Source organism: Aegilops tauschii, chromosome 7 (genome assembly GCF_002575655.3).
Source record: "Aegilops tauschii subsp. strangulata cultivar AL8/78 chromosome 7, Aet v6.0, whole genome shotgun sequence".
NCBI lineage: Eukaryota > Viridiplantae > Streptophyta > Magnoliopsida > Poales > Poaceae > Aegilops > Aegilops tauschii.
The window spans coordinates 526,036,553-526,064,219 of NC_053041.3; positions in this window are offsets into that span (position 1 = coordinate 526,036,553).

A 27,667-nucleotide genomic window follows, 5' to 3' on the forward strand; every position below is an offset into this window, starting at 1 on the left:
CCGGCAAGCAAGAGTTTCAGAAGGCTACGGAGGCCATGTGCGTCGATGGTGGCGCCTCGCTGCACACTTCTCACCGCCAGCTCAAGCAGTGGACGCGTGAGATCACAACAGCGGAGCCATCGTTCGACGCTCAGAAGCCGCTGAAATGGTCTAGCACGCCCATCATCTTTGACGCCGAGGACCACCCTGATCGCACCACTGCGGTCGGGTGTTTGCCGTTGTTGGTCTCACCAACGATACGCAACCTCAAGGTGAACAAGATGCTGGTTGACGGCGGGGCCGGTCTGAACTTAATCTCGCCCGTTGTGATCAAGAGGCTGCAAATTCCCGACGGAGACCTCGAGGAGACGGGCACGTTTCAAGGGGTCAACCCGGGAACGAGCCAGCCGAAGGGGAAGGTCACGTTGCCTGTGACGTTTGGAGGCGAGCTGAATTACAGGACGGAGAGGATTGTCTTCGATGTAGCCGAGATCCCTTTGCCCTACAACGGGATTCTTGGCCGCCCGGCAATAGCCAAGTTCATGGCGGCGTTGCATTACGCCTACAAAACGCTGAAGATGCCTGGGCCGATGACCATCATCACCGTCCCCTGCGACAGAAGGATGCGCTGATCTGCGCCGACCTACTCTACCGGGAAGCAGCTGCAGCAGCTGCCGCCAAGGCAATTGCTCCTGCCGCTGAAGCCCCGGGAGGGAAGAAGAAGACCGACAAGACCTCTCGCACCCACTCCGGCAAGTGCACCTCTTCGGAGTGTTGTGCTACCATCGAGGACGTGCCAGAGAGCTCCACCGGCAAGAGCAAGAAATCCAGAGCTGCACCACCAGAGACCAAGAAGGTGTCCATCAAGGAGGATGGCACGGGAGGAGCTTTCACCATAAGCTCCACCCTCGACAGCAAATAGGAAAGCGCGCTCGTCACTTTCCTGCGGGAAAATGTCGATGTGTTTGCATGGCAAGCATCTGACATCCCCGGCGTTCCCAGGGAAGTGATTGAGCACCATCTTGCTGTCTGCCCCCATGCGCGACCCGTCAAGCAGAAGGTCAGGAAGCAAGCTTTGGAACAGTAGGAGTTCATCACAGAGGAGATCAGGAAGTTGGAAGCAGCAGGCTTGGTGAGGGGAGTGCTCCATCCGACGTGGTTGGCCCATCCGGTGGTGGTGCGCAAGGCAAACGGGAAGTGGAGGCTGTGTATTGACTACACAGATATCAACATGGCTTGTCCTAAGGACCCCTTCCCGTTGCTGCGCATCGACTAGATTGTTGACTCCACGGCTGGGTGTGATATGTTATCATTCCTCGACGCCTACTCGGGCTACCACCAGATCTTCATGACAAGAGAAGACGAAGAGAAGACAACATTCATCACCCCATGTGGTATGTATTGCTTTTTACGGATGCCTTTTGGATTGAAGAGTGCTGGCTCGACATTCGCAAGGGCGGTCCAAATTGGTTTTGAGCCCCAGCTACATAGAAATATGGAAGCTTACATGGATGACATAGTGGTCAAAACCAAGGGCAAGGCAACTCTTGTACAAGACTTAGAAGAGACGTTTGCCAACCTGCACAAGATCAACCTCAAGCTGAACCCTGAGAAGTGTGTCTTCGGTGTTCCGTCCGGCAAACTTCTCGTGTTCTTTGTGTCGCAGCGTGGGATCGATGCAAACCCAGACAAGATCAAGGCTATCGAGCAGATTGAGGCGCCCAAGCGGATCAAGGATGTGCGTCGGCTCACTGGCTGCGTTGCCGCCATGAGCCGATTCATCTCCAAGTCTGCCGAGCGCACCCTGCCCTTTTTCAAGATTTTGAAAAAGGCGGGCCCAATGGAGTGGACCCCGGAGGCCGAAGTAGCACTGCAGGATCTAAAGAAATACATCTCTTCTACACCAGTACTGGTGGCGCCTAAACCACACGAGCCGTTGCTGCTGTATCTGGCGGCAACGAATCAAGTGGTCAGCGCCGCGCTGGTGGCGCAGAGGGAGGTCGACGAAGAGGTAGTGGCAACGGCAGGACCGGCGGATGGCACGTCAGAGATTCCCCCGGCAGGGCCTGGTAGCGGCAAGGCAAGGCCCCCGGCAGAGTCTGACGCCATCGGGACAGTGCCCGCGCAGCCAAGTAAAGTGGTGCAGAAGAAGAAGATGATGCAGCACCCGGTTTACTTTGTCAGCTCCCTCTTGCAGGGGGCTAGGTCAAGGTACTCCGGTGTGCAAAAATTGCTCTTCGGCCTCCTTATGGCCTCGAGGAAGCTGCATCATTACTTCCAAGCCCACGAGATCACTGTCGTCACCCGCCTCCCGTTGCAACGGATATTGCATAATCCAAATGCAACCGGGAGGATTGTGGAGTGGGCCTTGGAGTTGTCGTGCTTTGGTTTGAAGTTTGAAAGTACTTCGACGATCCAGAGCAGAGTCCTGGCGGAGTTCATTGCGGAGTGGAGCTCAACGCCCGACGAAGAAATCCAGGAGACCACTGTCCCCTGCAAGGAAGCAAGTCACGACTGGATCATGTACTTTGATGGGGCTTTCTCGCTGCAAGGTGCCGGTGTGCTGCTTGTCGCACCCACCGGAGAGCACCTCAAGTATGTAATCCAGATGCACTTTCCCAGGGAGATGTCCACAAACAACACTGCTGAGTATGAGGGGCTGCTTGCCGGTCTCAGGATCACGGCAGACCTCGGGGTTAAGAAGCTCATCGTCAGGGGTGATTTGCAGCTTGTCGTCAGACAAGTCAACAAAGATTATCAGAGTCCGTTGATGGAGGCCTACGTAGATGAGGTGAGGAAGCTAGAGGAGCGCTTCGATGGTATACAAGTGGAGAACGTTCCCCGAGCGGAGAACGACATCGCTGATTACCTGTCAAAGCGCGCTGCATTCAAGTTACCTCTGGAACCAGGTACTTTTTTGCTTCGGTTAACTCAACCATCCGTCGAACCATCAACGGAATAGAAAAAATGGAGGAAATCAGGCCCCGGCAAGTACTTTCCCACTGAGCCCCCAGGGGCCGCCGGCAAGGGTGTTGCCGTGGATTCCGAGCCTGCCAAGGACCGACTAACTCCGGTAGGCCATCAAGCCCTGGCAGTAGAGACGGCTGCTGCCATGGCAGAAGAAATGCCTTTGGTCCTTGCCGTCGATCCCCTGGCTCTGGCATGGGCACAACATACCGCCCGATTCCTCCAAACAGGGGAGCTTCCTGAGGAGTAGGAAGAAGCGGAGAAAGTAGCCCGTCGGTCTGCTATGTATCAGTTTGTCGATGACGTCCTGTACAGGAAGAGACCGAACGGTGTGAAATTGAAGTGCATTCCCCGGGAGGAAGGACTGGAGCTGCTGGCAGAGATACATGGGGGCATATGTGGCTCCCACATAGGGTCGAGGGCCCTTGCCGGCAAGGCGTTCCGGCAGGGTTTCTTCTGGCCCACTGCCCTCCAGGATGCAACGGCACTAGTAACCAAGTGTGAAGCGTGTCAGTTCCATTCGAAGAATCTTCATCAACCAGCTCAAACCCTTCAAACAATTCCTCTTTCTTGGCCATTCTCGGTCTGGGGGCTCGACATCTTGGGCCCTTTCCCTCGCGCTATCGGGGGATTTGAGTACTTGTACGTTGCAATCGACAAGTTCACAAAGTGGCCGGAGGTGGAGGCAGTGAGGAAGGTAACTGCACAGTCAGCCGTCAAGTTCTTCAAAGGGCTAGTCTGCCATTTTGGTGTGCCAAACAGAGTCATCACCGACAACAGCACGCAGTTCACAAGCCACACCTTCATGCAATACATCCAAGACCTCGGCCGCAAGGTCTGTTTCGCTTCCGTGGCACATCCACGGAGCAACGGCCAGGCGGAGAGGGCAAATGCTGAAGTGTTGCAAGGCCTGAGGACAAAAACTTTTGACAGGCTGCACAAGAGTGGAAGGCGCTGGATTGATGAATTGCCGGCGGTTCTTTGGTCGATCAGAACGACGCCAAATCGAGCCACCGGCCAGACACCCTTTGCCCTGGTATACGGGGCAGAAGCAGTTCTCACCACGGAACTCACATATGGGTCACCTCGAGTGCTCGCTTATGATGAGCTTGAGCAAGAGCAATTGCGGCAAGATGACGCAACACTCCTTAAGGAAGATCGTCTTCGGGCGGCTGTGAGAGTAGCACGCTACCAGCAAGCCTTGTGCCGCTATCATAGCCGCAAGGTTCATGCCCGAAGCTTTGAGGAAGGCGACCTTGTTCTTTGGCGCTTTCAGTCGGCCAAGAATTCCAACAAGTTGACGCCGAAGTGGGAAGGCCCTTATCGGGTAATACGAGTCACCAGGCCTGGCGCAGTCCGCCTGGAGACCGAAGATGCTGTCCCAATGAGTAACTCCTGGAACATCGAACATCTTCGCAAGTTTTACCCATAAGGCGCGGTTGCCGGGCCTCCCGGCAAGCCACCTTTTGTACAAGCTTTGCCGACAAGGCATGTAACCCTCTGTACAAAGCCAGGCGCAGACCCTGAGCGTAAATAAACGAAGTGCTGGCGCCCTAAGTTTTAGCATGCATGCTAGGTTAAGTCTCTCCCTCGGTTAGGGTTGATAGTGCTTAGCGACGACTAACCCCTAGCCTAGAGGTCGAGTATGTGTCTTTCTGTCCTCTTTGGTGCGCAGGGCACGTGGACACTTCTGCTGAGCCGCTTGGGAGAAAGAGGACAAACTGGCACTCCGGCCCCAGCAAGCCAGGACTGCCGGGGGCTGAAGACACAAGGATCTAACCACGGCAAGCCAAGGTTGCCGGGGGCTGCGGATTCAGATAAGTTCTTCATCCCCGTTGTCCATTTCCGTATAGAACCGGGACAAATGAAACCTCGTTTTACTCCAAGACCACCGTGCTCCCCGTTTTTCTTGTACCCAAGTCCCTGGGACAGAACCGTGTCGTAGACGCGGTGGCAAGGAAATGAACGAGGGGCCTAACTCTACTTCACCCCTGCCTCCGCCAAGAGCGTGAGAATGGTCGACTGAAGTGGGGGGCGGCAAGGCCTGTTGCCGGGCGACAATGTTTATCTTAAAAATAACAAGGATTCAACCCTTGGCATGGGCCTCGCTCACGCACAAAGAACCCGGCAGACACCCTTTTTCATTAAAAACATCCCGTACAGGTACAGTTCATACGGAATTAAAAACATGAGAAAGGGGATTACAAGTCTTAAAATTAACAAGTGCCCGCAGGCTTACAAACTAAAAAGAGATAATGTGCCCGTAATCCCTTTCTTGTCCCTCTCCTCAGAAGGTGGAACGAGACAGCAGGAGGGCAAATAGAGTTCCTAGGCAAGGTGCGAGGAGCAGAAGGCGCCAAGAGAGCATCTCGGTGCCGACGGGAGGGCTGGAAGACGAGGCAGCGGGCCGACAATACGCGATGAAGGCGTCGGTGCCCACATACTCCGACTTGATGGCGGCCACCCGCCTTCTTCACCTTCTCCGGCCCTCCTGTGCCAGCCGCCCAAGGAGACGATGGGGAGCGCCCCGATGGAGAGCTTGACAAGGAAGGCCCTCGGCAGGGCGCATGGCCGAGGGAAGGGCGACACGGTCAGTCGGAGTTGGCGTCCCGCCGCTCGACCCCCTCATCACCGTTGTCGCTATCCTCCTCATCGCTCCCGCTTGAGGAGGAATTTTCATCGTCGGAGGAGCTCTCCACGCAGCACTTTAGGCGAGTTCCAAGATCTCCGAAGACCTTGACGGAGAGCAGGCCGCCCTCCATTAACTTGAAGTAGAGGACGAGCCCCGCCGTCAGGCTATGGATGCGAGCAAATGTCTTCCATCCGCGACGGAGGTACATAACATGAGGAGCGGGGAAGTCGACGTCGACCCGCGTGCCATCGTTCCCGCAGCCCCTCATGTGCAATCTGAGGGCCTGGGGCGGATCGAGCTCCATTTCCCGAGCAAATGGGGTAGGGAGACGGAGACGACGACGCGGTGGCCGGCGCAGCTTGATGAAGAACTCCCGAGGCTGGTCCCCGACGTGGCCCTCCATCATGGGCGGCATCGCTGGCGGGGGCACGGCCATCGCGCCGCCTCGTCCCCCTCTCCCCCGACCACCGCGGCGACCTTGACCTCTCCCCTCCCCCTTCCTCTCGTGGCCAGCTCCGCCGCCACGAGCTCGTGGGAAGGAGGAACGCGGTGTCGAGTAGCGACCCTCGCCCCCACCGTTGAAGGGCCTGCGCCCCCTCTCACCATGACGGGTGCAAGGAAGGAGCGGAAGTGGAAGAAGATGGATGCTGGGAGAACGTGGGATGACATCCCCCTCCCCCTCCTTATAAAGAGGCGGGGTCGAGGCTCGGCCGCCCCACTCGGCCAATCCAGCCATCGGAGGCGCAGGGAATCAGGACCGACCCGCTGCCCCAATCAGCAATGGCCCGGTTTCCCGCCTCCACCACCTGCCACCTGCATGGGGGATGCATGGCGAGCGAGCAGAATCGAGAGGACGGGTGAGGCGACCGTTCCCTGCCCCGTGATCGTGGAGCGTGGGCGCCTTGAAGACCGCGACCCGAGTCCACCCAGTAAATGAGCCGCGCCTCCGCACCTCCCTCTTTTTTATGGGGAAGGCGCGAGCCGCCTCTTTACTATGATGTGACGCATGCATGCGAAAACTGTCCCACGCATGACCCCCACGTCACACACGACCCTCCACGTCATGCGTTCAACGCGGGTCGTGGGGACGCAGGTGCCCCTGGCGGTTCACATCTGATGGACACATGGCATGCGCGCATGCAACTCATTGAGAGTTGTTCCATGTTCCCACGCACGCCTGGTTTGTCGGGTGGTCATTTCGGCTTCTTCGGTATTCAGGCAAAAGAGATATAGTATTAACAGCAGGTTTAAATGTGTGTCTCTTTATCTTCAGCTGACAAGGACGCAGTGAAGACATTTGACATGTTTCAACAAATGCATATGAGTAGATAGACAGAATTTGAGGAAGAAGCACAGAAGGGGTTAGGGTCCGATCACATTCACTTAGTTCAGAAAATGGCAAGTTTGAAGACATAGCTATAAGTGAATGCTGTAGAGGACAGAACACTCACACACACACACACACACACACACACACACACACACACACACACACATATATCAGAAGAGACCAAATCAACATTCCAAAGATAAACCTTGAAGTCAAATCAATGTTGAAGACAAACCAAATACGAAGATAATGCAATCATGACGCCAAATGAAATTCTTCAGGAAGTTTGGTGGTCGCGTTACCCACCGTATAGGAAGTATTAGACCCAGACACGGCGCACAATTATCGTGGCGGTCCGAAGTCAAATTCCGTGTTAATGTATTCACACCTGGAGGGTAAGTCTTCATTGATTGAAGATATACGTTACTTCGTGTGTTGCACATCTAAGTCATCAACATGCATAAGCATTAGGATGTGTGTCCAATTACAGGACATTCGAGGATTCTAAGATATTTAGCTCACACCGCAGCTTGCAAAACCTTTTCTCATCCAAGGGCTTTGTGAAGATATCTGCCAATTGCTCTTCAGTGTTGACGTGAATGATATCAATGTCTTCCTTCATGACATGATCTCTGAGAAAGTGATGACGGATCTGAATGTGCTTTGTCTTCGAGTGCTGAACTGGGTTGTTGGCAATCTTGATGGCGCTTTCATTGTCGCAGTAGAGTGGCACATGCTTCAGGTGGATGCCATAGTCCTTGAGAGTTTGCTTCATCCATAGAAGCTAAGCGCAGCAAGATCCAGCAGCAATGTATTCGGATTCAGCAGTGGAGAGTGATACCCAGTTCTGCTTCTTTGAAGACCAACATACAAGAGATCGTCTAAAAAAGTGACATGTGCCTAATGTGGACTTGCGATCAACCTTGTCACCAGCATAATCAACATCTGAGAATCCAACTAGACGAAACTCTGAGCCCTTTAGATACCATAAACCTAGTGTTGGGGTGTTGACATGTCTCCAACGTAACTACTTTTCCTAACGCTTTTCCTCTTGTTTTGGACTCTAATTTGCATGATTTGAATGAAACTAACCCCGGACTGACGCTGTTTTCAGCAGAACTACCATGGTGTTACAGAAATAAAATTTCTGGGAATGGAACGAAACTTTGCGAGGAGTTTTTATATAATAAATAAGATTTTTTTGGAGCCAAGACCTACCGGAGAGGGGCACCTGGGTGGGCACAACCCACCAGGGCACGCCCACCTCTCCTGGCGCGCCTAGGTGGGTTGTCCCCACCTGGTGGCCCTGCAGACCCTGAAACCTACGCTATAAAATCACATTATTCTTGAAAAAAATTAGGGAGAAAGAATTATCGCGACCCACGAGACGGACCCGCCGTCACCTCCTGTTCTTCATCGGGAGGCCAGATCTAGAGTCTGTTTGGGGCTCCGGAGAGGGGAATCTTCGTCCTTCGTCATCACCAACCCTTCTCCATTGTCAATTCCATGATGCTCCCCACCGGGAGTGAGTAATTCCTTCGTAGGCTCGCTGGTCGGTGAGGAGTTGGATGAGATTCATCATGCAATCGAGTTAGTTTTGTTAGGGCTTGATCCCTAGTATCCACTATGTTCTAAGATTGATGTTGCTATGACTTTCCCATGCTTAATGCTTGTCACTTTGGGCCCGGGTGCCATGATTTTAGATCTGAACCGTTTATGTTATCACCATTATATCCATGTTCTAGATCCGATCTTGCAAGTTATAGTCACATACTACGTCTTATGATCCGGCAACCCTGGAGTGACAGAAACCGGGACTTCTCCCGGTGATGACTGTAGTTTGAGGAGTTCATGTATTCACTATGTGTTAATGCTTTGTTCCGGTTCTCTATTAAAAGGAGGCCTTAATATCCTTAGTTTCCAATATGGACCCTGCTGCCACGGGAGGGTAGGACAAAAGATGTCATGCAAGTTCTTTCCATAAGCACATATGACTATTTACGGAATACATGCCTACATTATATTGACAAACTTGAGCTAGTGCCGTATCGCCCTAGGTTATAACTGTCTCATGATGACTATCATCCACAAGTCACCGATCCAATGCCTACGAATTTATCTTATATTGTTCCTGCTAAGTTACTACTGTTATCATCACTGTTACACTTGCTACAAAATTACTGCTATCACTGCTACCGTTACCGTTGCTGCTGCTACTATTATCAAAACTATCATATTGCTTTGCTACTGATCACTTTGCTGCAGATAATTAATCTCTAGGTGTGGTTGAATTGACAACTCAGCTGCTAATACCTTCAAATATTCTATGACTCCCCTTGTGTCAAATCTATAAATTTGGGTTGAATACTCTACCCTCGAAAACTGTTGCGATCCCCTATACTTGTGGGTTATCAAGACCTTTTTCTGGCGCCGTTGCTGGGGAGCATAGCTATATTTGTTGAGTCACTTGGGATTATTATCATATTATCACTATGAAGAATCTGAAGGATGCCAAGACTAAGATATTTCCCTCAAAGACGAGGGGAGGTAAGGAACTGCCATCCAGTTCTGCTTTAGATTCACCTTCTGTTATAAGTAAACTTGCAACACCACCACATGCTATCAATTCTAATATGTCGCAAGTTATTGATGATGCTACTTCTGCTATGGATAATGCTTATGATGATGCTAGTACCTTGCTTGATAATGATGATGTGCCACTTGGTGAATTTATTGATGAACAAATTGCTAGAGTAATACAACATGATGTTGTTGAATCTGATGATGAACTTGAAACTGAATCTCCTGAAACACCTGCTAGAACTAGCCCTCCAAGATATTAATTGCCTAAGGTACTGGAAGGTTATGTTATGAGTGAGGAAACAACTAGAGATATTGTTGCTTCCAGAGACAGAGGTGATCTAGAGAAATTATTATGCAAGTATAAAGAAAAATCTCTGAATGCTAGAATGAAATGTGATCCTAAGTTTGCTACTTCACCTATCTTTATTGATGATAAGGATTATGAATTCTCTGTCGACCCAGAGTTAATTACTTTGGTTGAATCTGATCCTTTCCATGTTTATGAAACTGAAAGTGTTGTGGCACATCTTACTAAGTTGAATGACATAGCCGCCCTTTTTACTTATGATGAGAAAACTTGCTACTACTTTATTCTCAAATTATTTTCGTTCTCATTAAAGGGTGATGCTAAAGCTTGGTACAATACTCTTGCTCTTGGTTGTGTGCATAGTCCCCAGGATATGATTTATTACTTCTCTAAAAAATATTTCCCTGCTCATAAGAAACAAGCTGCTTTACAGGAAATATTTAACTTTGTGCAAACTAAAGAAGAGAGTCTCCCACAAGCTTGGGGGAGCCTTTGCCAGTTACTTAATGCTTTTCCCGATCATCCTCTTAAGAAAAATGAAATACTTCATATCTTCTATAATGGACCAACCAATGCTTCTAGGGACTTCCTAGATAGTTGTGCTGGTTGTGTTTTCAGGGAACGAACTGTTGGGCAAGCTGAAGAATTATTGAATAACATATTGAAAAATTATGATGATTGGACTCTTCCTGAACCACCGCCTAAACCCACTCCGAAGAAGAGGGGTATATTATATCTCAGTCCTGAAGATATGCAAAAGGCAAATAAATCTATGAAGGAAAAAGGTATTAAAGCTGAGGATGTTAAAAATTTACCTCCTATTGAAGAAATACATGGGCTTAATACACCACCACTACATAAGCTGGTAGAGGTAAATTCTCTAATCAAGTACACTGATAATGATAATCCTCACAATATGCATCCTAGCTAATGCCTTTATGCATTTGGAAACTATATTAGAAAGCAAAATCACTTCAATGCAAATGTTATGAAACAACTGAAATACAATTCTGATATGATTGCTCTCTAGAGTGACTTGTTATTTAGAATCTCAAATGATGTTAGAGGTGTCGGAAAGCATGCTTCTATGGTTCAAACTCAACTAGAACAAGTTGCTAAATCACAAAGAGAATTGCTTATTGAAATGAATCATAATATACATGACTTTGCTGTTAGAGTTGCAACTAGAGGAGGTAAAATGACTCAGGAACCACTGATGCACCCAAAAAGAATTGAACAAGATTCACAAAGAGTTAACACTGATGCACCTAGTCCTTCTCGAAAGAAAAAGAAAAAGAAAAATGATAGGACTTTGCATACTTCTAGTGAACCTGAAATAGAAAAACCTACTGATAATGATAAAGAAAATTCTATCTCAGATGCTGAAGCTCAGTCTGGTAATGAACATTCACCTAGTGATAATGAAAAAGATAATGATGGTGTTCATGAAGATTCTCAACCAAACAATGATAAATAACCAGACAATGATGTTGAAATAGAATCACTTGTTGATCTTGATAACCCACAACCTAAGAATAAAAGATATGACAAAAGAGAATTCATAGCTAGAAAACACGGTAAAGAAAGAGAACCGTGGGTTCAAAAACCTATGCCTTTTCCACCCAAGTCAACTAAAAAGAAAGATGATGACGAATTTGAATGCTTTGCTAAAATGCCGAGGCCAGTCTTTTTGCGTACTCGCTTGACTGATATCTTGAAAATGCCTCCTTATGCAAAGTATATGAAAGACATCATCACAAATAATAGAAAAATACCGGAAGATGAAATCTCCACTATGCTTGCTAATTACACTTTTAAAGATGGAGTACATAAAAAACTTGGATATCCGGGAATACCAACTATACCTTGCTCTATCAAAAAGAATTTTGTGAAAATTGCTTTGTGTGATTTAGGAGCTGGTGTTAGTGTTATGCCTTTCTCTTTATATAAAAGACTTGATTTGAATAAACTCACACCTACTGAAATATCTTTGCAAATGGCTGACAAATCAACTGCCATACCTATCGGTATCTATGAGGATGTGCCCGTTGTTGTTGCTAATGTTACTATTTTGACTGACTTTGTTATACTTGAGATGCCCGAGGATGACAACATGTCGATTATCCTTGGTAGACCCTTCTTAAATACTGCAGGGGCTGTTATTGATTGCAATAAAAGCAAGGTCACTTTTCATATCAATGGTAATGAGCATACGGTGCACTTTCTGAAGAAACAATTCCAAGTGAATGGTGTTAATGTTATTGAAAAATCTCCGACAATCACTATTGGAAGTTTTCAAATACTTATTGTTGGGGACATTCATATCCACATTGAGGTAACTTAGTAATTTACGAAAGTTCTTCGGTTTCATGCTAATCGAAAGTGGTTGTTAATAAGACCTGATCAACCTTGTTAATGGATCATTTTTGAATGTTATGAAGTTGATGAATTTAGTAAGCAGTACCTTTTGTCCCCACTTTTTGTTTTCTGTTTTTGTTAGTTAAATAAAATAAAATGCCATTCTTTGTTTGTTTCCTGAATTTCCCGTGCAATAAAAAATGACCCAAGAATAAAAGTTCTCAGAATGCCCTGAAAATTTAATATGATTTTTTTCCGAATATTTCTGAATTTCTGGTGCAAATAATATCAGAGGGAGGTGCACGAGGTGGGCACAACCCACCTGGGCGCGCCAGGACCCACAGGCGCGCCCTGGTGGGTTGTGGTCCTCACGTGGGCCCCCTCAATTATCCCTTCACACCACATCATCACTCACCTCTAGAAAAAAATCTCCATTGCTCTCTCTCCCGTATTCTTGCTCCCAGACTTGCGAATTTCGATCTCTTTGCTCGAAGCTCCGTTTCCGAAACTGTTTCCGGGGATTGTTGCTTGGTATGTGACTCCACCGTTTGTCCAATTAGTTTTTGTTTTAGTGGTTTATATTTTGAATAATTAGCTACTCTTGGTGTTGCTGTAGATGAGCTTGCATGTTGAATTCTTAGAGTTCTAAGTAGTTTGAATGCTTGCTATGGCCTCTATGTATCCCTATGAGTAGTTGGTATCATTTTTGTGAAGTTTTGTTGAGATAATTTTGTGGGATAATAAATTTCAGAATTTTGTTCATAGTAAAACCATGAATATCTTTAGGAAGTTTGGCTCTAAGAAGAACTCCAAGGGTGTTATTGGGGAGTCATCTGATAGTGATCTCCATCCTTGGAGGTTGGCGGAAGTAAGACCGTGTGAATGGCCACACACCCCGTTCCTGGAAGAGGCTGGAATCCTTCAGGAGTTCACACAATATGCTGCCAATGCCGGCCTCACCGACTTCATCGCAGATGAGTGTGAACGGCACCAAATCCTCACAAACATCTTTGTTCAAAGTTTTACTTTCCTTCCTAGGAATAATCCTCCTGAAGTGAGCTTTGATTTATATGTTGAAAACCATCAGATACCACTTACTGAATTTTGTGACATTTGCATGATCCCTTATGATGGGAGCTTAGCCGAGCCTAGGCCAGCGGAGTTTGAGACCTTTTATCGCACTTTGAAAGTGGGAGAGTGGTGTCAGTCATCACTGCCGCTGGCTTGCATTTTCCTGCCGTTCATTACTTTGCTCTTTTCATTGCAAAATGCTTGCTTGCTAGAGAGAAGGTGGGTGCACTCAGTTCACCAGACCTTGTTGTTTTATGTCGTGCATTGGAGGGCGACAACACTTATAACTTGGGAGCTATTGTGGCTCGTCGCCTCCACATTAATAAATCTAAGGGTAAAATACATGGTGGGATTTTTGCTACTCGTTTGGCGGCTCACTTTAATGTTGAGATACACCATCATGACTACCCCCTGACCAAGGTTTACCTAGACTGCACATCCATGGATCACCACCATTTCACTAATAAAGAGTCTCCTAACATTCCTATTCCTTATAACCTAGTTTTTAGCATTGAAACTCATGATATTATCCCGTTGCCTGCTCCTGCCTTGTTTGATATTGTTGCTAGGGGCGGATATCCAACAGGCACATCCGGACACGGGTGGGAGTCTTCGCTCTTGTATCTTCACAGCCCATCAGTCCGGCCCATGTCCAACAGGCCGGACGCCCGAGGACCCCTTAATCCAGGACTCCCTCAGTAGCCCCCAAACCAAGCTTTCAATGACGATGTGTCCGGCGCGCAGATTGTCTTCGGCATTGCAAGGCGGGTTCCTCCTCCGACGACTTCAAAGGATTGTATTCGGCCTTCCATTTAATGTCGTTCCCATTGGCTTCTGTGCATCCATAGCTTCAGCTTCCACGTGTCGAGCGAATACGAGAGGTTAGGGTATTTTTTGCATATAACACCCCGGCCATGTAAGAAAAGCGTCTATTTAAAGGGATTGGATCTCAGATCCGTTCCACATCACACGAGAAATCCTCAGAGCTTGCTAGGAAAAACCACTCCAACATGGCCAGTGCTCCTAGCTCCTCCTCCCGTCCCCACGGCCCAGAAAAAGGTGATTGGGAGAGATGCTCTGTATCCCACGATCAGCTAGTGAAGCTACAAACATAGGGATCCCCCCCCCCCCCGCGGATCTAGTCCCCGTTCGAGCAGGATTGACTTCCTTCAACGGCGGGGCTCAGGCTGAGAATTTCCCCAATCCATCCAGGGGGAGCGAGTATGCTTCGTCCCCTACTTGCTAAGAGGCGTCGGATTTCCAATTCATCCATTCCTCCAAGGGCTTCTGGAGTATTATGGCCTTCAACTGCACAACTTCACTCCTGCCTCCATCCTGCACATCGCGGGTTACGTCGCTCTATGCGAGCTATTTCTGGGGTGCGAGGCCCATTTTTAATTGTGGAGGAAGCTATTCTGCCTCGTCCCTCGCAACCAAGATGGATCAATATTCGAAGTGGGCGGAGCCGAGGTATGGCGTATCGCCGACACCGGATACCTGTCTGGCACATCGAAGAAGGCATCTGAAGAGTGGCCTTCCGAATGGTTCTATATCGAGGACGTCGCCCTTCCTGACCCAGTTCGAATGAGTCTTCCCAAATTTACAAGTGTTTCGTTGAAGAAATGCCACAACTGACATCCTCGGAGCTTCGAGGAGGAAGATAGTGCGGAAGTCCATCAACTGATGAGCAAGATAAAAAGCTTGCCCAGTCCGGATTATCAATGGTCGAGGTAATGGCGACTTCCATAGTGCGGGGGGTGCAGCCGCTCCAATACAGAGGACTTCCCATGTGGCACTACAATGGAGAAGACGACGCCTCTCGCTTTGGTCGGAAGGGTCCGGACACCCCCGCCGCTTTGGCAAAAATATTGGCCGAGCTGTTCAAAGGGGAGGAAGAGGAATTTATTCGTATCAAGCGCAGGGATGGATTCTCCATGTACAATACCCCTAGCTGGGTGAGTTCCAACCCCGCTGCTCCACTCATTCTACTCCCCGAGTCAATTTTAATGAACATTAATCCGTCCATTTGTAACAGAAGTGGCGAAAGATCACCGAGGGGATACACAGCCCCGCCCCACAGCTAGAGGATCACAACCGGGACCTTGATCCCGGATTTGAAGAGGATCCGGACATATTCGTAGTGCTCGAGGATGGGGTGTTCTACCAGGCGAGCTATGACGGCACTGAAGTCGCCATCACCGCCGACTATCCCGGTCTTCTCCCTGCCTCACACGTAAGTAATCAGGAGACATCTCCTCCAAAAGAGCCTCCTCGTTCTTCCTCACCCACCGCACTGTCTCATGCTCCAAAGGGGAGGTGTTCAGCGCGCTATATTGCACCAAAGGCCACTCCAGAGAGAGCGACACCCACGCTGGGCAAGTCTTCAAAAAGGAAGGCAAATGAAGGCCCGGCCGAGCCTTCATCGAAGAGGTATGGCTTCGTACATATGCCCCTTGGCAGTCACATCCAACTGTGACATTTTCCGTTTGTGCCTTACAAGGAAAAGCGTTCGCCAGACTATGTCCAGTGGTGCTACTTGTCACACTCCCGACTGCTAGGTTCCAGACCCTACCGTGAAGACAAGGGCAGATACAGGAGTGACGCCGAATTGTCCTTTGGCCGAGGATTCGGATGATGTATCCGTCACAAACTCAGAAGTGGAGAGCGCCATGGGTCATCGGCGCCAGAGGGCCGTTCTTCGCGACCCCGGTTTTACAAAAGAGGCATCGATGCCTTTAGCTCGGCGGATGCATACATCCGAGCTGCTCGAGACGGGCTTACCAGAGCTGCAGACCAACATTTGAAAGATATGCGGGTAAGTATATATTATGCGAATCTGATAATTATATACCAGTAGCCCCCAAGGCTTGAAGCAGTTGATACAACTGATTTAAGGATCATTGTACAACCAGGTGCTTACGGAGAACAACAACATGTTGACTTAGGAATTAGAAAAGTGTCGGACCCAGCTAACTGCTGGAACCGCCGAACTGGAGAAATCCAAGAAGGCGTCACCTGGTAATGTCCCCCTCCATTGAGAAAACATATTTATATACCAGCAATGCTTAACAGTGTTGCTCATCTTATGGCAGGATCGTCGGATCAACTGAAGGAGCAACTAACAGCCGCTCAAGCGGGAGAACAGGAAGCCAAAAGACTACTGGCCGCGGGCGAACGCGTGCTGATACAAGTCAGGGATGTGAAAAACAAGCTGCAGGATTCCAACTCCCAGCTGGGCGAAGAACTGAAAGATGTACGGGCCTAGCTGGCTGACTCCGTGAAGGAAAATAAGAGGCTGCGCGGCGGCATATTTAGTATGTGGTCAAACTTACCTCCGTGTGATTCGGAGATAAAAGGGACTAATAGAGTTAGGTATGCCGACTGGCCGTCCCGAAGAGGAGATGTCCGGATTCTCGAGCGATCTGCTACAAGAGCTGTCGCAAATGCACGAACAAGCTCGGCGGCGACGCGAAGTGTTGCCAAGGCCTTATGGCCATCCGCCTCCCCTCCAGGAAGGATGGAGTAGCTTATACAGCTGTTCAAGGGAGCGCGGCGGCGCTTCCGATTACGGAAGATATCGGCCTGCTGGGAAGGTGCACGAGAAGCCTGGGCCATGGTGAAAACACGGTATACCAAGCTCGATCTGAATCATATGGACCGGGTCGGACCTCTAGGATCAGATGGAAAAGAAATTCCCGTTAATTTGGTATATGACCAGGTCGAAGTAGCCGCCAAATATTCCCAACAAGATTGTAAGTTAGACAGCCTGTTAAACGGTATAGAGGAGGAAATTTTTGAGTCCAAGTGACTATGTACTTTCCTTGACGTATTTGTCCCTAGCCGGATTTGTAAAACGATTGTCATGGTAGACCTTTTCGCTTCAACCTCTGGACCCGAACGTGCGGAGTGTTTCCGAATACCTGAGCGGCAAAAATAGGCCGGGGTATACGTGGAAACTAGGCGTAGGGGTCATAGTTGCTGGAACAGACAAGTTGTATCCGGCTAGCTATGTTATATTACATTGTGATTGTAAGAAACATCTTCCAGAGAGAATAGTTCTGTTAAGGGTTCCTTTCCCTGGGTGTACATGCGTTAATGTGCATGTCCGAGCTGTGATTGACAAAATCGCAGTATACGTAACGTCTGGGGGTTCACAACGGGGTGAGTGAAAGAACATCTTTAGTCCGCTGACCGAATATTCCCTTAAGAATGCTAGCTTTCAGCTTCACCCAGTCTGAGGTACACATCCGGATGACCCGGCAGTAACAATCGCAGAGGTGCTCCCTTTATGCCCTAGCCGAACTAACGGGAACGTAGGGCATAAGCACAGGAGCCAGGCAATCCAGCTTGGCCAAAACTTAACTCATATCGATGCATATAATGGCGAAGAAAAGGTACATATGGGGGAAAACACGCATATGTAATGAGCTTGATGCTCGGAAAATAACAATAATAAGCTTCTGTCCAAGAAGCCCCCAGGTATAATGGACATACATATTTGAGTATGTGTATGTCGCAGGTGCACGGTTGAGCCGCACGAAAAGCTTTAAGGCTAAAAAGGAAAAAAGCGAAAAGAGAGGAAAAAGTAATGGAAACAATAGGGAGAAGGGAACGGACAAAGAGTTCGGCGCTAGGCGCAGAATCTTCGGAGTCTGGTCGCGTTCACGGGGTTTGCCTCTAGGCGATTGTCTGATGCATCACGCAGGTGGTACGCTCCTCCAGTGATAACTTCGTCAATGATGAAGGGACCCTCCCACTTGGGCTTGAGTTCGTCCTTTTTCTTCTCCGGCAAGCGTTGAACGAGTTCGCCAACATTATAAGTCTTGGCCCGTAATTCTCTGCTTTGATATCTGCGGGCCTATTGTTGATAAAATGTGTAACGGGCTTTTGCGACATCGCGTTCCTCCTCCAGGGCATCTAGGCTGTCCTGCCGATCAAGCTCGGTCTCTCTCTCTTCGTACATGCGCACTCGAGGTGAGTCATGAATAATGTCGCAAGGTAACACTACAAAAAAATACACTTCCGTGATGATACGTGTTTGTCACAGTAGGTCGCGTTTTTTGTCATGCATGTACATCCATGATGATTTTATGACAAAATCAAGATAGTCATACCTGTGCTGTCGTAGAAGTGTTCCATGACATTACCAAAATTATCATCATGGAAGTGTCCACTTCCATGACGATAAATCGCGCGTCACAGAAGTGCTTTCGTCAAGGGTGACGACACGTGGCATCCACCGTAACGGAATGCCGTTAAGCTATCGGGTCGGGTTTTGGATCCGATAACCCGTTAACAGCCCCGACCAATGGGAAATTTCCACGTGTAAAATTCTTATTGGCCGGACGAAACACGTGTCAGCTCGTCAGTGGGTCAGATAGGCGCCTATGATATGTCGACACGTGCCACGGCCCACCACTGGCCCATTTAGCTTACAAAGCCGACCCGTTTGACTTGGTCAAAAGTTAACGGGCTGGCCCATGAAAAGCCTGTTAACGGTCTCTTCGCAAATGTCATGTGGGCCATCGAATATAACACCAGCCCATTTCACTTTCGGCCCATGTATGGCCCACGATGTCTTTCAGACCATATGAGGCCTTCGTATCTTTCGACCCTTTACAGGCCCACGGTGACTCTAGCCCATAATGAACAATAATTTTCTTTATACCCATTAACTGCCCGTGATTTACATGGGCCGTTTCCAGCCCGTGTTAGCTTTCAGCCTATTGACGGCCCATACGTTCTTGGGCTCCTTTTCGGCCCTCGATTACTTCCAGCCCATTACTGGCCTGTTCCCCTAGTGGGCCAAATTCGGCCCATGGAAAGAGTCGGCCCGCTACTGGCCTGTTCCCCTTATGGGCCAAATTCGGCCCATGGCAAGAGTCGGCCCGTTACTGGCCTGTTACCCTAATGGGCCAAATTCGGCCCATGGCAAGAGTCGGCCCGTTTCTGGCCTGTTAACCCGTTGCGCCATTTCCAGCCCGTCCTATATTCTGGCCCATTAACGACCCGTTATGCCTGTGACAGAATTAAGCCTTTGCTGTCCTACCGCCTGTTAACGGCCTATTACCGTGCTGGGCCGATACCAATTACGCCCGATTACGGCCCATGTAGACCCATTTATCCGACGGCCCGTGGCCCACCGATTACAGGCCCATTTATGGACGGCCCGTAGGAGACCCATGGATCCCACGGCCCGTATATGGCCCATGGTAGTTGCGGCCACTAGCAAACCAGGGAAAAAGAAGACTAGGAAATAAATAAGGCCGAAACTAACGCTAGGCTATTAAGGCGATTGCACAGATTACATCCACTCGGCATCAAAGATCGCCACCAGTGCAAATATACGGAACACCCTACACTATACAAAAATGGCTTGCTGTTTTCTTCAGTCGGTGGCTGCACGTTAAGAATAAATTTTGTATCGCACCAAAACAAATTACAACTATATAACAAAAGGAAGGTTGGCATAAAACTTAACAGTCTAGCAGATAAATGCACCACCAGAAGTTCAGAAGCTCAGTTCATTTGACCTGACTGTTACGTTTTCATGCTGTATTGTCCGATGGAGCACCATAACCGTCGCCTTCATTTCCCCTAGGCTCCTGAACAACATAGCAAATGTCTGATAGTCTGGTTTCAAAACCATGCATATCTTGACGACATTGAGCAATGTTTCTCCTTGTTTGACAAAGGGTCTCTGTTAGGGAATGGACTTGTGTCTGGAGCGCAGATACAACATTGCTTTGAGCTTGCATATCTTGATCATGAGGCAGTTTGGACGATATTGCCTTAACAACCAACCCAGTATTACGCAGGAACGTGCTTTTGGCACTGTTAGTGGACAGGTACTGACCCACTGCAGCAAGAGCTGACATTGCGGTTATAGTTGCCTCGCCACCTTCAGAAGGTGGCGGTTCCACCATTTTTTCCATAGCTTGCTGAAAAGTTGAGGTTTTACATTAGTAGTACCAGAACAGAAGATATTAAGGAGGCAGCAAAACCAAACAAAATAGCTTTGGTCTATATACAGAACTTATTCTGGTGAACCCATGTAAAATATTAGTTGTATTTTATTGCAAAGTACATAATAAAACCAGGTTCCAAACATATGACCATGTACCATCGCTAATGTATTGTCTATTTCTTCACATTGTATTGAGGGCTAAGGATAAAGAGACGAAGTTTATAATACGGTAAGCATAGTATGACATCATTCATATCACAAAACAACTGAGAACAGACAAACAGGCAATTGTAACGTTGTGTGGGCAAGTCCAGCACGGAACTAGATTACAGGTCAAGATCAAAGGAACATCACTCCTCTCTTTTAAACCTTGTAAGGTGCAATGATACGCTAAGACAATTGTGTATAAAATTGAAAAGAGTAATAGACATTGGCTGCAAACCATGTAGTTCAAGGCACAAGTCAGAGTAAGTAGTAGTTAAAAGGCATGAAACAGCAGCTAATTACAAGAGCCTCGCAGTGTGTAATATAGCTACGAGATCCTGTCGTCTGTTGGAATTTCACTTTCGTACGGTTGGCCTTGTTCTTTGAACAGTTCACCTACAAGAAGATAGATTTGTGTGGCACATGCATAAATAGGACTTCAACATGTGATCTGATCACATATATATATAATGTACCTGATACTTCGGATCAGACCAGTGTTTAACAAGGCCCCTCCAGTCTGCATCCGATATATTTTCCACTGGAGATGTTTGGGAAAGTTCACTGTTAGCCTTGCCTTCAAAGTGAGTTTTCCTCAAGTTATACCGATACTGTCACAAAGCAGACTTGAAAACATGGGTGCAAGCTTGTCTGGTTGCATCATCTTGGCTATCCAACTTGAACCTCATCTATTGAAAATTATGGGAGTCTCATTATCAGCAACCTACAAAGTATGGGACAGAGCAAGACGATATTACTAGTTTCCATACATAACCATACTTACAGGTGTTGAACTGGGTTTCGTCTTTGTCATTCCTGTACTGAATCCATGTTGGGAGGATACGTACATGACACTTAACGGCAACCGCTGCCTCTGATACAAACTTGGCTGACTCTGTAGCATCACGTGGCCTTTTTAAACCTGCCTCAAAACGGATCTCCATTCTTCCTCCTCTAGATTTAGTTAACCTATCGAGCATTATCCCTGATGTTTGTTTCCTCTTGCGCCTAGGTGCTAGTTCAACAACGAACATAGGAAGTGTTAGTGTACATCAAACTGTGAGACTACATATAAAGAAGCATGCAACTGTAACTTTACTCCAGCAACTACCTTCTTGCTGTTGAAGCTCACAAGGTTCATCTGATATTGCCAACTCGTCTTGTGTCAAGAGTGCTTGGGAAGTAGTGTCAGGTGGCAAGGGAGCTTGGGAACGTGCTGCTAGCTCAGTTCACGCACGAGTAAGTCGTGCAGCTGGTAGTACTGTGGTAGGTGTTGCAAGAACTAGGGCTGTCTCTGCTTGTTTGGTGGCAGCGATTTGTTTCTGTTTGGCTTTTTTGCAACTCGTGTAGCATGGGATGTCGTGTTTGTAGAATTTTCCGCTGGACTTTGACCTTCTATTGCACCATCAGTACCAGCAGAATCTGCAGGATTCATCCGCTTCTCATTCCCTGCCATTCTGTGTTTCTTCCTCTTTCTCTGTGCCATGTTAAGTCAAGCCGACAAGAAAAACGAATAACAATTTAGTTCTTCAGAACAAATTGATGCGTGATGCAGACGAACTGAACTTTGATGTTAGACAACCACATGATACGAGGATGTAATATGTATGGAAAATAGGACGGAAGAGATAACCAGAACTATGATGTGTAAACTAAGAAGAAGACATTTCACCAAATTAGAAGCAATGCAATGGAAGGTAAACACCATATGAAAGATGCTACAAATATCGCTCTGCCAAGTTAACAGTGTCTCATCATAAATGGCGTTTAAACAAATGTGAAGCAGTACAAGAAATAAATCGTATGCAAGATGCAAACAACATCACACTACCATGTTAGAGGTCTCTCGTCATTAGTGCCATTGCATATTCACAGCATTGCATATTCACAGCTTATGATGTGTAAACTAAGGAGAAGGCATTTCAACAAATTAGAAGCAATGAAAGCTAGACACCATATGAAAGATGCAACGAATATCACTCTACCAAGTTAAAACTGTCTCGTCATAAGTGCCATTTCAACAAATTAGTAGTACAAGCTAGAAAAGAATGTGAGATGTAACCTATATCACACTCCGAAGTCAAACGTGTCTTATGATAAGTGATTGTTGCAGGTTACACAACAGTAGTTATTTGATGTAAGAACATGGTGTGATAGACAAATATTGTATGTTCTAGAAACAGGAACACGTTTCTTATTCAAGTATAATGTGTAAAGTAAGCAGATGGAATTCAACAAAATTAGAAGCAATACAAGCTAGACATCACACATAACATGCAACCACATATAACAGTGCCAAGTTAGAGGGAGCACTGGTGATGCTGCACTAGGGGAGACATGCTCATCATAAACACAGCTTTGTTGAGTGTCTATGCATGTGTTTGTCTTGGAAATCATCTTGGGAGTGTGGAGGAGTAGAAACTGTAGAGGCCCTCCGTTCGGAAGGAGCACCTTTATCCGCTGCCTTGCTAACTTCCTTCCGGTTTATTGATTTTGAATTGTCAAGTAAAACCGACAAGAAAAAGCAATAAAATTCTCTCTTCAGAACTCATTCATGCATGATACTGACAATCACTACTTTGATGTAAGGCAAACACATGATACCAGGATGGAATATGTACAAAAAATAGGACGGCATGGCATGTTCACAACTGTTTGTGTAAACTAAGCAGAATCCATTCCAGCAAATAAGAAGCAATGCAAGCTAGACACCACATGAAAGATGCAACCAATATGACTCTACCAAGTTAAAAGCGTCCCATCATAAATGGAATTTCAACAAATTAGAAGCAGCGCATGCTATAAATCATATGAAAGATGCAGCTAATATCGCACTGCATATACTAAAGGTGTCTCGTCATGTTGATTGATGCGGGATACAAAAAAACAATAGTTTTATATAAGGACATGCTTAATAGACAGATGTACTATGTACTAAATACAGGAAGGCATGTCACATTAACAGGTAAAATGTATAAGCTAAGCAGACTAGCACATGCAGTTTAACCAGATTGGAAGAATTACAATCTAGACACCATATGCAACATGCAACCACATATCACGCTGCCAAGTTAGAGCAAGCACCTGCGATGCTAGTGTAGAGGAAATGCTGTAATCAACTACAGAGCTACGTTCACTATCTTCATCTAGCATTTCTGTTTCTTGAGAATCATGTCGGGAGGCTGACGCTGCATTCTTTAAATGAGGAGTAGTCCCCTTGCCTGCCTGCCTCATCATAAGTGATTGATGAGGGATACACAAGAACATTAGTTTGATGTAAGAACATGGTTAATACACAGATGTACTAGTATGTACCAAAAACAGAAAGGCATGTCATATTCAAAGGTATAATGTGTAAGCTAAGCAGATGCAATTTAACCAAATTGGAAGCAATACAAGCTAGACATCCGGCTGGAGTGGTGAGCATGATCATCTAGGACCTGAGAGCCTGGTGGGAGGCGGGCTGCTTCGCCACCATCGTAGCTTTTTAGTTGGCTTCCAGGTGATGCCTATCTTTGCTGGGCTTGTCACTGGCTCGGCCAGTGCCCTGACTAGCTATTTGTCTTCTGGTGCTCACGGGATGGTGGTTCATGTAAAAAATATCTTTCCTTATCTTACCGACTTCAGCCTTTCGAATACAAGCTAGACACCATATGGAACATGCAACCACATATGACACCGCGAAGTTAAAGCAAGCACCTGGGATGGTGGTTCATTGTGAGCGAGGTCATCAACTCCAGAGCTACGTTTACCGTCTCCATCTGCTGACACTGCACCCTTTATAGCGCTGTAACGTGTCTTGCCTACCCACACACGAAGCTGGAGCGACTTCTCTCTTTTCTTTTTGGCTTCTCTCATGGCAGCAGAGTCTGAAATACCCTTGCATAAAAACACAATAGTGAGAGTAAGGGTGAAGTGTGTGCAGAACTAGTGCACTGTAAAAGTAGCAGATAGCAGGTGGCTGAAAAATAAATGACAGGAGACATATGATAGCTCTACAACATTGCATGGCAAACAAAATTAGATTCTACTCCGTATGATTTTGTAATATATGAGCACAGGAAATGCAGGTACTCCTCCAGCACACCACCACATGTGGTCATATCTAAGATAACAGTCGACTGAAAATAAATAGGTCAGTCGATTTTTTAATGAACCGTCCGATCTATAAGGAACGGGCAGATGGCCTTCGTCTACCTCCCGCCAATCACTGTTGACGATCTTTCTCGAACCGCCAGCGACCACTCGCCCAGACCCCTGCCTCCGCCGCCCCGCCCTCCCATCGACCTCACACCACCGCCGTGCTTGGCAGCGCCCCCAGGCCATCCCTTTAATCCCGGCCGACCTCCAGATCGGGCGCCAGTAGCTCTAGGCCGCACACGCCCCTAAGATAAACACCAAGGCGCTGCTTCCCCGACGTAATAGGCGTACTAGCGCCTGTTACGCCGGGGAATGCTTCCGTTAATTGGGAATCAACTGGCCAGAAATTGAAAGTCAGGGGGCGATGGACCTCTAGCTAAGGTGAAATAGTATATGAGGAGAAACCTTGTGCATCGCGAGTTACTAGGAACATCTAGTATCAAGAAGAAGCGGTCAACTAGTGTCTTCTGTGGGATGAATACCGTGCAAGCAGAGACATAAGATTTGAACGAATAAGGGAAGAGGAGTACCTTTTTCGGTTGCCGGTGTGGTCACCTCCACATGTCGCGCCGATCTTCTTCTTTTTACCGGGGAAACCGATGTTCTGGAGGGTGCAGGCTTGGACGAACCCATGGCCAAATTGTTGACTGTGTTGCCGTGGCCGTATGTCGGCGGAGGGGAAGCAGATCCAAGGCGGCAAAGGACGGCATAGCAGGAACAGCTCCAGTGCGGTGGAGGGTGGCGAAGTTGGAGCGGCAGCGGTGAGGCGCAGGACCGCGTGGTTGAACTGGCTCGGGTATGGACGGCTCGGCCTCGGCTTCAACTACTAGCCGTGGACGGCGTTGCTGTTGAGGTTGCGGTGGACGACGACGTCGGGGTATCGGCTCCGGCATGATGGAGGAGGGCGGCGGTTGATGGGTGGGATGGGGTGGCGGACGGAGGACGCCGGGGTTTCGCGGCTGGTGGAGAGGTAGTTTTGGCGCCCACGGAGTACGAATGGGGAATCGGACGGGTGGGAGGGAACCATGTTTCGGTCTGGGACGCGCTTGTTTTTGGCTTTTTTGAACAGAAGATGGGACGCGCTTGTTTGAAATTTGGGGAAAGTACAAACGTTGCCCCCCTCTTAAATTTCGGACCTACTGCGGGTCGGGGGTAGGATGGTAATCCCAGGTGTCCCAAATAGTGGGCGGGAGCGATTTCGGCCGCGCGCATGTGTGCTTAGGCGGCCATTGTGTATGAATGTTTTTCGGATGCGATTGCGTGGCGTCTAGATGAAGCTACAAACCTACCCCGGTTTAGACCTTTGGACGTCGGGCCGGTAGGTTTCACGGGTCGGAGTTATTAGAAAAGTAATTTCCTTGTACTACCAAACATTAGTCTCACGCGGTTTCGGGCGAGTAGAGGCTCTTTTGGTGCTTCGTTCGAAATTTTGAAACACAAGCATTCACGTTTAGAGTACTCTTGAACTATGAGGATTGACCTAAATAGACATCATTATATTTGACCTTGTATGTTTGAAAACCTCATTAAATTATCTGCTTCTTTTTGAAATTTTGACACTTGAAAATCCTATAATTACGATTATTTTGGAATGGAGGAGCTAAATTTGAATCTATTTTGTACACGACTACATATGCTATTATGTACAAAATCAGAGCAAAGATTGGTGCCCCCATAATTTAGGTATGGTTTACAAATGCCATGATATCAAATTCAAATAATTGAATGGACTTCATGTTGAATTCAATTTTTTTAAACCACCTTAAGTTGAATTCAAATGTATGCTAGTTCATAGGTAGCTATTTATAATGTCCATTGTGTAACTTTCGTATGTATAATGTGCTTTACACACACAACATGAACTATACTCACGTTTATATTCGATTGCTAAAGCGATGCATTGTCTGGAGTTCAAAATACTAACTATGTGGATCAATTGTGTCGAATAATAACATAGACATGCTCAAATTCGATAGAATCTAGATGTCTGATGGATCAATGACCGCTCCTTACGCGAATTGCAAATATCATGATCCCATCCTAATATTTGGATACAATTTATATCTTTAATCATTGTGTAGAGTAGTCTTTTACGTGTAGTTTCACTCTCCATCGGTGGTCTCTCACACATGCTCACACACTCTCTCCCGAGGTGTGTTTCTCGCACACATGCTGTAGATATAACCCTCCCTCCCTCTCGTAACCATTTACAACTGTTTCACTAACCTTTATCACAAGCACTCTTCCTCTCGCAAACATACACACACACAATCCTCATCGACCCTTTCTATATACATGGACCTGCCTACGTGTCTCATGTACGCACATTATCTTTACGCCTGTCTCTCACGCATTGTCTCACACCTCTCTTTCTAATCGACGAGTATGATTCTAGCAGAGCATTCTGTAGGATGCCCCTTAAAGTTAGGTTGGATGAATAGTAATATCAGAGATAAAGGGGTTACCTTAGTCCGAGAACCTAGGGTTACAAATCCTAGCCGGCTTTGTGAGTGGACATAGAGTCCTTCACAATTCTGCTATCTTTGTCTTGTACGACTAGTCATCCATGGGTCTTCCTAAATGCGTCACGGGCCGACCAATGTGGCGCAGGTCGGAACCGAACGAAGGGCCTCACCTCGACCCACCGGACCTCACGCGGTGACACACCCTCTGCCCCCACGTCTCATTATCTTCTCACACCCACACATACCAACACAAACACCACACACACAGAAATTTCTCCTGGTGCCTCTATTCCCCCCTTGCATATACACACTCAAGGGAATGGAATCTCTTGTCGTGACGTCATATTCGTCTCTCTCTCTCTAGACCACTCTCATTTCTCGTGCTATCTCTCCCACGCCCCCGTCGGCCCCTCTATCCATGCCTCTCTCGAATACGTAATACACACACATACCTTTCTAGGCCCCACCAAATGCATCAACTAAACATTCACACATGTTACATCACGTACCCCATTGATCTAAAAAGCCCTCTCTTCACGTTTATTTCGCATACAACATTCCTTTTGAATAAAGTGTGGCCAAAAAATTATTTTAGAGTTTCTACATATATACAACATTACAAAGTTATATGGAGGAGTACGAACGCTAATTTGCATTGCATGGT